This window comes from Rhagoletis pomonella, unplaced genomic scaffold (assembly GCF_013731165.1).
Source record: "Rhagoletis pomonella isolate Grant_MI unplaced genomic scaffold, Rhpom_1.0 Rhpom_scaffold_00005, whole genome shotgun sequence".
NCBI lineage: Eukaryota > Metazoa > Arthropoda > Insecta > Diptera > Tephritidae > Rhagoletis > Rhagoletis pomonella.
In genome coordinates, this window is record NW_023458559.1 from 4,757,373 (window position 1) to 4,768,228 (window position 10,856).

At 37.8% G+C, this 10,856-nt stretch overlaps 1 protein-coding gene across 1 annotated transcript in view; it reads right to left on the bottom strand.

Annotated features, from left to right (window-relative positions):
- The window catches only part of LOC118739762 (zinc finger BED domain-containing protein 1-like), a 126,193-nt gene that overhangs the window by 635 nt on the left and 114,702 nt on the right, over positions 1–10,856 (bottom strand). The window lies entirely within an intron of this gene.

Consider the following 10,856-nt stretch of genomic DNA (forward strand, 5'->3'; position numbering starts at 1 on the left):
GATTGTTATATACCGAAAAAAATATACCCATATTTTTTTATTTTGAAATAAAAAATAATTTAGGTAGTGCTCAAAGCGCTCAAAGTTTTCCATGTATTTTATATGGAGAAAAAAACATCTTTTCGTAAAAAAAGTGTAGAATTCTTGAAAATCAATATTTTTCGATCGGAAAACTTTACTTACCTTCAGGAGATTCCCAGTAATAATAATCAATTGTTTCTTTAACAATTTTTTCCTAGTAACTATATTTTATAGGTCCCCCAAAGCCCTTAGAAAATGCAATGCGGGGGGACCAATAAAAAAACTTAAATCATAAAAAATGGTTAAATAAACAATTGGATATTAGTCTCCTGAAGAGAGCCATAGTTCTCCGGTCGAAAAATATTGATTTTCAAGAGTTTTATACCATTTCTACGAAAAATTGTTTTTTCTCCATATAAAATACATGGAAAACTTTGAACGCTTTGAGCACTCCCTAAATATTTTTTGATTTCAAAATAAAAAAAATAGGGGTATATTTTTTCGATATGGATCAATCCTAGGGTGTGCCGGCATTAAAACTCCGACTTTATTTTTTTGGACCACTCTAACATACATGGATATGCAATATACATAGGAATTACTATATGGACAATTCCACGTCAAAACGCATGCGGTTCTGCCCAAAAATTTGAAGGTCAACTCGACGAACTATTGAAACCTAAAAGTGAATCCAATCCAACTGATTAAAATTTTCTGTGAAATATTATCGAAGTGATTTTGAAAAAATCTTTAGAAAAATCAGAACTTCCGAAATTGTCTATTAATTTTTATAAAGGTACTTAGTTCTACTCGGAACTAGTGACTTTTCTTTTTATATTTTGCCAAAAAAATGTAGAAGTGGAAAAAATAATAAAAATTGGTGTAAATTTCAGATTTGACCTTAAAATTCTCCATATATTTGCAATATGCTCACAAATCTTATTATTTCTTAAAATAGTATAAGTATCCTTCTTTTCAAAGTCATACAAAAACTTAAAATGGGTTAAAATATATTCGAGCTAAAAGTTATTTAGTGCCGGAAGTGATGCGAAAATGGTTTCTTAGAAATAAGTTGAGTATTTTCAGGTGTTAGAAAAATTTTAAGCGCAGTTTCGTGAATTAATTGACCAGCCCTACGACCTGTACTAGGACAATTAAAAAGTTCATGATCCGTGTAACATCGTGTAATAGAATCACTCAAAATATTTTTGCATTAATCGTTTAAAACAAGTTCAGAATCTAGAAACTCAAGATATCCAAATAAATTTTGGATAACTCATAAAATTGGTATTAAAATTCATTTCAAGTGAAAGAAGTTCTGCTGATAGAATTCATAAGAACGGCGTTATTTTACCACAGAGTATAGCCGTTTTTTCTTATTTATCAGTAACTAAATTTTAATGCTTGGTATGGAATGACAAAAATCCCGTCATTCGTCAGAAAATCCCAATCGCCATTTTTAGTCATAAAATCCCGAAAAAAGTGCGAAATCCCGCAAACTGGCAACACTGCGTTATACATACATAATTACACTGTATGTACACCTTAGTAAAAGAATTATATGTGCTCCATGTTTTTACCCCATTTCTCTGTATTAAATAAGGGTACAGTTTTTTGTGGTATGCAATTAGAATATCCCTTGGTTTATAAGTATTTTCCATACATTAGGGTGGTATTCGTGAATAATTTTATCTACCGTTTCAGCATTCAAATAGTAATAGTAAATAATTATATGTGCATAAGGGGTTATTCGGCTTCCGATTGCTGCAGTGTCATAAATTCGCAACAAAAAAGAACACTAACAACTGGGTGTTAAAATCTTAAATATGTAGAAGCTATTTTCATGCTAAAACCCGTTTTATTATTTTTGACCGACTAGAAAAAAAGGAGAAGGTTATCAATTCGTAGGAATATTTTTTTTTTATGTATGTTACCGCATAACTTTGGACCACGTCAACTGAAGTTTTTTTTGCATCGGAAAGGTAGTGTCTCAGAGGTGGTCCCATACTAATCTGGTTTAGATCCGATCATTTGATCATCAAAAAATTAACGGTACTCCTGAGTTTTGAAGTTGGTTTTGTTTTTTGCTTAACAATTACTTGTTCCATATTACATAACGGCCCATAATATTCCGTGTCATTAAACTATCTGAAGAAGAGCCCGGAAAGATAACGGTAAAGAATTTTCGTGGCATGAAAGGCAGCTTAATAATTGCTAAAGTTAAGCAGACATCAGAACATAATAAGAAATTACCTTAAAAAACTCCATATACTATGGAAATCATAGGATTAGCGGTCCTATACAAACCTCAAAGAGTGATCCAAACGGCATATCCAAAGTCTAGCTACTAGGGGCAACATGATTTGCTGTAAAATGTATACATAGTTGAGTCTATCTGTCACAAGAAACAGTTTACAACAAATAATAAATACGGATTTGGTACATAGGCTAAATAAATAAATCGCTAAGCCACAGCTCAATCTATAGCACGAAAATACGCTTATGGTATTTAACAAAAAATATTAATTTTGTAAAAAGAGTTGAAAAACGATATTTTCAGTGATGAAAAAATTACGATATAGTTGATACAGATGCCTACCATAAATATTGGAGGCTCATTATATTTCCATGGCAAACCGACCTTTGGCGAAAGGAATGTCTTATGCACGTATAGCTTTGGAAAATATATAAAATCTTTTTACTTCTAGAAAAATGAATATCCAAAAGTAGATTGATTATTTTTTCGGGCAATACGACCAAAGATATTTTGACTTTTCAGCGGAAAATCGCTGTTATTATTTATTTATTTATTTATTTACACAATGCAAACAACAAAATCGTTATTCAAGGAAAGAAACACCCACTTTATGAGTATCTAGCTTAAAATCAGGACTTGAATTCCTCTGAGGATTCGTAATATCTACTCCTAACAAGATTTCATGACACGAAAATTCTTTTCCGTTATCTTACCGAACTCGGGATATTATGGGCCGTGATATAATATAGAAAAATAATAGATCGGTTTTTAGTATAGAAATAGCTTCTAAATATTTAAGATTTTTACACCCAGTTGTTAGTGTACTTCTTTGTTGAGAATTTATGACACTGCAGCAATCGGAAGCCGAATAACTCCTTATGCACATATAATTATTTACTATTGAATGTACTACTGAACTGAAATTTTCTTAAATCTTTTTAGTCCGACAGTGTGATACATATTTCAATTAAGTGATGAATGAAGTTAAAATTGACTTTTGAAACAGGTATCAACCTTCTTAAAACACCTAAAAGAAATACCATACGCTCAAATTAAAGATTTCTTTTTCGATTGATGCCCATCCTTACTAAAGGCCTGTATGCAGCTCTCAAGAAAAGCAAAAAATCCATATAAAATGACGTACAAGAAATGGCTAAGAAATTTTCTTGAGTCAAATTTCCTTAAGGCAGTACGCAGTTCTTAAGAAATTTACTATGATTTCTACTACGGTTTTCTAAAGTTTTTTGTGAAAAAAGAGCGCAAGGCAACCCAGGTTTGCAACAGAAATATATGCCCGTGCCATTATTTCTTGAGGAAAGAGTGAGGCAACAGGCTGTGAAGTATGAAAAATGTCAAAACTCCTTGGACACACACACGAAATAATGGCAATTTTTTCTTGACCGTTTTCTTGAGAGCTGCATACAGGGCTTAATATTATAAATGCTAAAGTGAGTTTGTTTGTTTGTTATGCTTCACGCTTTAACTGCTCAACCGATCATCATGCAATTTTGCACGCTGGTGGCCAGTGTTACCGTTGTGCGACTAAAGGGTCAAATTGACACTCTTTGGAGATCGATGCCCTCTGACACCGACTTTTTAAAAATAGGCTTATTTTGAAACTTTTCTTAAAAAGCATGCGACTTTTGCCCCTTTTCTTTAATTAAAATTCTATATAAACATTTTGACAATTTTTTCATAAAATATATTTTGTTTTCTCCGTGTTTATATATGCTTTTAGTATTTACTTTTCAAAGGCACTTAAAAATTACACCTCTGGCAAAATTTTGGCTGATTCAATCTTTTTATTATGTCAAAATTTTTCCGCAAAAGCATCCAGAAGTAGCATGAATCAATGCACCGATTTTGTAGCTTAGCATTTCCCCAAGTTATTTGTGTTAAATTTATTTTCGTGGCTCTCGGTAGAAACAATTAATCTGCGATAATTTATATACAAACCTAAAAGGGTAAACTTTGTTGTATTAATTGCTATCTAAGTACTAATGTTCCTTTTTTGTGACCGTGGGCCACCCAAAGTTGAACGGTCAAGATTTTGTCCCACAAATCACTCTATTCGGTTTACAATCACAAAAAATTATATAATTTGAGCAATTTTGCAAAATTCGAAGTTTTACAAGAGTTATTGTTAATAACTTTTTTTTTATGAATTCAGTAATTATTTATTATCCACTGATTCATAACATGTATGTATCTTGCTGATTTATTTCACGATAATAGTTAATTAGACACACAAATTTTTAATGTTTATAAAATTTTTTTATAAACTTCTCCATCAGATTTTTTAATCGTTTCCATTGAATATCAATCCTTATTCTATAATAGATTATTTAAAAGAAAAAAAACACGGAAACTTGCAGGGAGTCGCTAGCTATTAATTTTTTTTCGCTCCTGCCACGAGTGCTTTTGCCTTCATGTCGCGTGCCGCGCGGACTCGCAGCGAGCGTGGTGCAACCAGAGAACGCAAAAAAAATATAAAATTTATTTATAAACATAAGCATAGATTATTTAATACAATATTTTTTAAAGTTGTATACATAAATATGTACATAAATAACATGCATATTTATATAGGTAAGTATGTATGTAGGTACATATATAAATAAGTAAAGATGATAGTATAATCGTTTGTGCCTTCTTCTTCTTTTTTGGCGCTGTAACCGCCTAAGCGATTTTGGCCGAGTTCAGCAAAGCACGCCAGTCGTTTCTCCTCTGTCCCAACTGACGCCAATTGGAAACGCCAAGTGAAGCCAAGTCCTTCTCCACCTGATCTTTCCATCGCAGTGGGGACCTCCCTCTTCCTCTGCTACCACCAGCGGGTTCCGAGTTGAATACTTTCAGAGCTGGAGCGTCGGTGTCCATTCGAACGACATGCCCAAGCCAGCGGAGCTGCTGTATTTTAATTCGCTGCACTATGTCCATATCGTTATAAAGCTCATACAGCTCATCGTTCCATCGTCTGAGGTACTCGCCGTCGCCAACGCGGAAAGGCCCGTAAATCTTCCGCAAAGCTTTCTCTCAAACACTCCAAGAGCCGCCTCATCGGATGTTGTCATTGTCCATGCTTCTGCGCCATATACCAGCACGGGCATGATGAGTGACTTATAGAGCGTGGTTTTCGTACGTAGAGAGAGGACTTTACTCCTGAATTGCCTACTCAGTCCAAAGTAGCACTTGTTGGTAAGAGTGATTCTGCGTTGGATTTCAATGCTGACATTATTATCGGTATTAATGCTGGTTCCCAAGTAAACGAAATTTTCTACTTTCTCGAAATTGTACCTGTCAAAAGTGACATGGGTTCCAAGGCGCGTTTGTTGTTGTTGTTGTCATCGGCGTAAGCCAGCAACTGCACGCTCTTGTAGTAAATTGTTCCTGAGCGGTTCAGTTCTGCAGCTCTTATTATCTTCTCCTACATCAGATTAAAGAAGTCACATGAAAGGGAATCGCCCTGTCTGAAACCCCGTTTTGTGGACAACGGCTCGGAGAGGTTTTTCCCAATTCTGACGGAGCTGGTGGTATTGCTCAACGTCATTTTACACAGCCGTATGAGTTTTGAGAGGATGCCAAATTCAGACATAGCGGCGTATAGGCAACTCCTTTTAGTGCTGTCAAAGGCGGCTTTAAATTCGACAAAGAGGTGGTGAGTGTCGATCCTTTTCTCGCGGGTCTTTTCCAAGATTTGGCGTATTGTGTATACCTGGTCTATGGTGGAGTTGCCAGCTCTAAAGCCACACTGATAAGGCTCAATCAGTTCATAGACGGTGGGTTCAGTCTTTCACACAATACGCTCGATAAGACCTTGTAACCTATGCTTAGAAGGCTGATCCCGCGGCAGTTGGCGCGAATGGCGTGGTCACCTTTCTTGTGAATTGGGCAGAGCACACTTAAATTCCAGTCGTTGGGCATGCGTTCATGTGACCATATTCTGCACAAGAGTTGATGCATGCACCTTATCAACTCCTCGCCGCCGTACTTGAATGGCTCAGCTGGCAGGCTGTCAGCTCCAGCAGCTTTGTTGTTTTTCAGCCGCGTTATTGCTATACGTACTTCGTCACAGTCAGGGGGTAGAACATTGACTCCGTCATCATCGACTGCGGGCTCGGGTTCTTCTTCTCCACAACTTTCCGTGCTGCTACCATTTAGTAGTTCGAAAAAATGTTCGCTCCATAATTTAAGTACGCTCTGGACATCAGTTACTAGGTCGCCATTATTGTTCTTACAGGAGTACGCCCCGGTCTTTAAACCTTCCGTAAGTCGCCTAACTCTCTGGTAAAATTTTCGGGCATTCCTCCTGTCGGCCAGCATTTCAAGCTCTTCGCACTCACGTATTTCTGCCTCTCTCTTCTTGTTGCGGCAAATACGTCTCGCTTCCCTCTTCTGATCCCTATAGCGGTCCCACATAGCGCGCGTTGCGCCCGATCGCAGCGTGGCCCTGTAGGCGGCATCTTTTTTCTCTTCAGCTTCCTGACACTCCTCATCGTACCAGTTGTTCTTTCGGGCTCGCTGAAATCCGTCTACTTCTTCGACGGCGGTACTTAATGAGCGGGAAATGTGGTTCCACTGCTCGCATATGTCGGTTTGTTGAAGAGTGCTCTCTGAGAGCAGGTGTGAGAGTCGAGTAGCGAAAGCGCTGGCTGTCTGTTGTGATTGCAGCTTTTCGACGTTAAGCTTTCCTTGCATATTTGGGCGCACATTTTCTGCTGCACAGAGGCGGGTGCGTATCTTGGCTGTAACAAGATAGTGGTTCGAGTCGATGTTTGGGCCTCGGAGTGTGCGTACGTCTAAAACACTGGAAGCGTGCCTTCCGTCTATCACAGCATGATCGATTTGGTTTCTCGTTTTTCGATCCGGAGACAGCCACGTAGCTTGATGGATCTTTTTATGCTTGAACCTAGTACTGCATACTACCATGTTTCGGGCGCCGGTGAAGTCGATCAGCCTCAATCCGTTGTCGGACGTTTCCTCGTGGAGGCTGAATTTTCCGACGGTGGTTCCAAAAATCCCTTCCTTGCCCACCCTGGCATTGAAGTCGCCAAGCACGATTTTGATATCATGACGGGGGCAGCGCTCCTATGTGCGCTCCAAGCGCTCATAGAAGAGATCCTTGGATGCCTCATCCTTCTCTTCCGTCGGGGCATGGGCACAGATGAGCGAGATGTTGAAGAATCTCGCTTTGATGCGGATTGTGGCTAGACGCTCGTCCACCGGTGTGAACGACAGTACTCGGCGACGGAGTTTTTCTCCCACCACAAATCCAACACCAATTTGCGCTCCTTTACGTGGCAACTGTAGTAGACGCCGCAAGGCCCCAGACATTGCTTGCCTTGTCCCGTTTAACGCATTTCTTGGATGGCGGTGATGTCATCTTTTGTCCTTACGAAGACATCAACCAGCCGGGCAGAGGCACCTTCCCCATTAAGGGTCCGGACATTCCAGGTGCAAGCCCTCAAATCGTAGTCCTTTAAACGTTTGCCGCGGTCGTCATCATTAGGGGGGGTCTCATCGGAGGCTTTGCCTTGCTTCTTCACTGGATGTGGTTTTTACGTAGCGGGTCCCAAGCCCAGCGCACAAACCATTGCTTGGACGGGGGTGGTTTCGCAACCAAATACACGTTTATATAGCGAGCCGCTTGCTCCAAGCATACACCCGCTTGCAGCCGCACCTACTGATGAACAAACGCTGCAGACTTCAGTGAGCCCTTAAACCGAATAAGTCCGAGTGGCCACAATGAAGCTCCCTCTCTTTCTGCCGTGACCCAAGGCTCCACTCGGATTGGTTACCGCATCTCGCACATGGGTTTCTCACGTTGCCCAGAGTGCGCGAACGAGGACGCGAGAGTCGGGATTGAGTATAGCCATGCAACTGTAACTGCATACCCAGCGCAACGACTATACCCCATTCCACTCAAACATTTTTTAACACCCCCAAAATAGTTTGCTACTTGTAGCAGTTATGCAGCCGTCCACTTAGCCAATATTTGGCAACGCTAACGCCAACACAAAGCAGAAAGTTCGCGTACGTCGGTCGTCAACCATTGCAAATAAATAAAATTATGTGAAATTTTTTTACTTTTTAATCAAATCGGCAAGAAATATAATTTTTCATGCAATTATTGATATGAAATATTAATTTATCTGTCGTTAATATGTTAATTTAGTGGACAAAGCTCTGCCAAGCTTCATTGTAGAAAGCTTACTTTAAACGTAGCGTACGCAACGCTTAAGTTGTAGGTATGTGGACCGGCCTCTATTCTTTGCTTACGCAAAGTTTCCCATATCTACATATACATACATACATATGTACATATGTCCTTGAACAACAATCCACAAATACATTTTTTCACCAAGGATTATATCTCGTTCAGGTATAAGCATTACTGCTACAAGTAGCAAACAATTTTGGGGGTGTTAAAAAGAGCTTAGTTGTTTTTTGTTTCTGAGGCACAAACGATTATACTATCCTCTTTACTTATTTTTCTCTGTAAAGACAAAATACATGTTTATGGGTCATTCCATACAATATTTACACCTCAATATTTTTTTGGGGTGACAATTTTTTTTTTACATTCTTTATCGAAAAAAAGAAGACACCTATTTTTTTATTTCACCATGATATTCCAACATCTCGTAAAAAAATCCCCGGAATTGTGAACTCACAGAGAAGTTTTTTTTTCAATTGTTTACAGTTAACAAACTATTTGTCCGAGAAATTCAGTTAAGGTATCAAAATGTGCGTAATTACCTCGGCTTGAGATAGATTTAAATACAAATTGTATGGCTTGGTTCCTTCGAATATGGTAATTCGAGTTCTTTGATGTTGCACTTTTAGTGTGCTGGAGAAATTATGCAACCGTCAAAATATTAAACATTGGCTTACACAGTCACGATTGCTGGATGAACTCAGGAAGAATAAAAAGAACACACGGCTACTGAACGACTGAGACAGGGAACGTGATTTACATCGTCAAATGAGAAGTGCCGTAAGCAATTACATCGCGGCATTGCTTAAACCGAGCTGTCCTGTGTTACTATTGGGCCCAGGGATGCGGTTTGCCAACATTATATTGCGTGAAAGTTTCACTCGGAGACACCAGGATTGTGTTCTGGAGGACCTTCGTTGACTCATTTACCAGCACGCGCTCTTTACTTTACAGGGACTTGGCAGAGTCAAGAGGTCTCCCCGAATATCGACAAAGACATTTCGGCATTTAAGGGAATTTTTCGTCTCTTTAGCCTATGTACATTGAATTTCTGTAGTAAACGATTCTTATCCATTTTGTCATGTTGTCGCCAGCGAATGAAGAACAAACATTTCTTCAAATTTTAAAAGTAAAAAATTCACTACTAAAAATTGAAAAATGTTCCTAAAATCTGCAAAGAAATTCGGAAAAGAAATATCACTGTTCTTGTTTTTAGGAGTAGGGTGGGAGTGTCATTGATAAAATTAGAGCGAGAGAAAGTTTTTCTTACAAAACCTTTCATTATTGAATCATGATGCATATGCATGTATGGTCTTTTAAATTTTGGTACTTTTTCGGCTGATTTAGTACAGTGATGAAATTGATGGTACAATTGTACTTTTCTTGTACATTTTGGAAGCCAAAAGTACATTTTTGATACATTTTTGTCAAGATACGGTACTGCAGCTCAATTATGTCGAAACACCACACTCTAATTACTTGGAGTTTTGAATTTTTGTGCATAAAAATATAGTCATATTTTTCTATCATATTTAAGTAAATACGTGGTGTTTATTTAAAACGAAGCTCTTACTTAAATCAAAAAATAAGTTGCTGTCATAATAGGTCTATTCATAAAATTTTCCAGTAAGTACTAGCAGCCAGAGAATAAAATAGTCATAGCGAGTAAAATTGAGGGGAAGCCTAAAATATCAGAAAAAGTTATTGAACGCAAAACCAGTAAAAACGTGCAACTTACGCCATTCTGACTTTCTGATAGGTAAATTTGGTAGGAGCATTTTTGTATTCTCCACACAAAATCATCCAGCAGCAAAAATTCTGAGCAGTGTGCAATATTTGCAAAAACTTGTAATCTTCGAAACAGCTGATAAATTTCACAGTTCAAATAGGTGGTTCATTTGGTAATTTATTATCCGCTTGGTGCATTGTCCTCTATTTGGAATTTTTTTACTATTGAATACTCTTGTATAGGAAAAATGTTTTTAACATATAAATGAATTATCTTGGAATGAATAAGTTTTTTTCTAACAAATATTTTTGATACCACATTATGACGCCTTCAAAAATAAAAGAATCTCCTCCAAGCACCCTTCCTTGTTTCACAAAAATTAAGTAGATATAGCTACAAATGTGTGAATAAAATAATCATAGCGAGTAAAATTGAGGGGAAGACTAAAATATCAGAAAAGGTTATTGAACGCAAAACCAGTAAAAACGTGCAACTTACGCCATTCTGACTTTCTGATAGCTAAATTTGGTAGGAGCATTTTTGTATTCTCCACACAAAATCATCCAGCAGCAAAAATTCTGTGCAGTTTGCAATATTTGCAAAAACTTGTAATCTTCGAAACAGCTGATAAATTT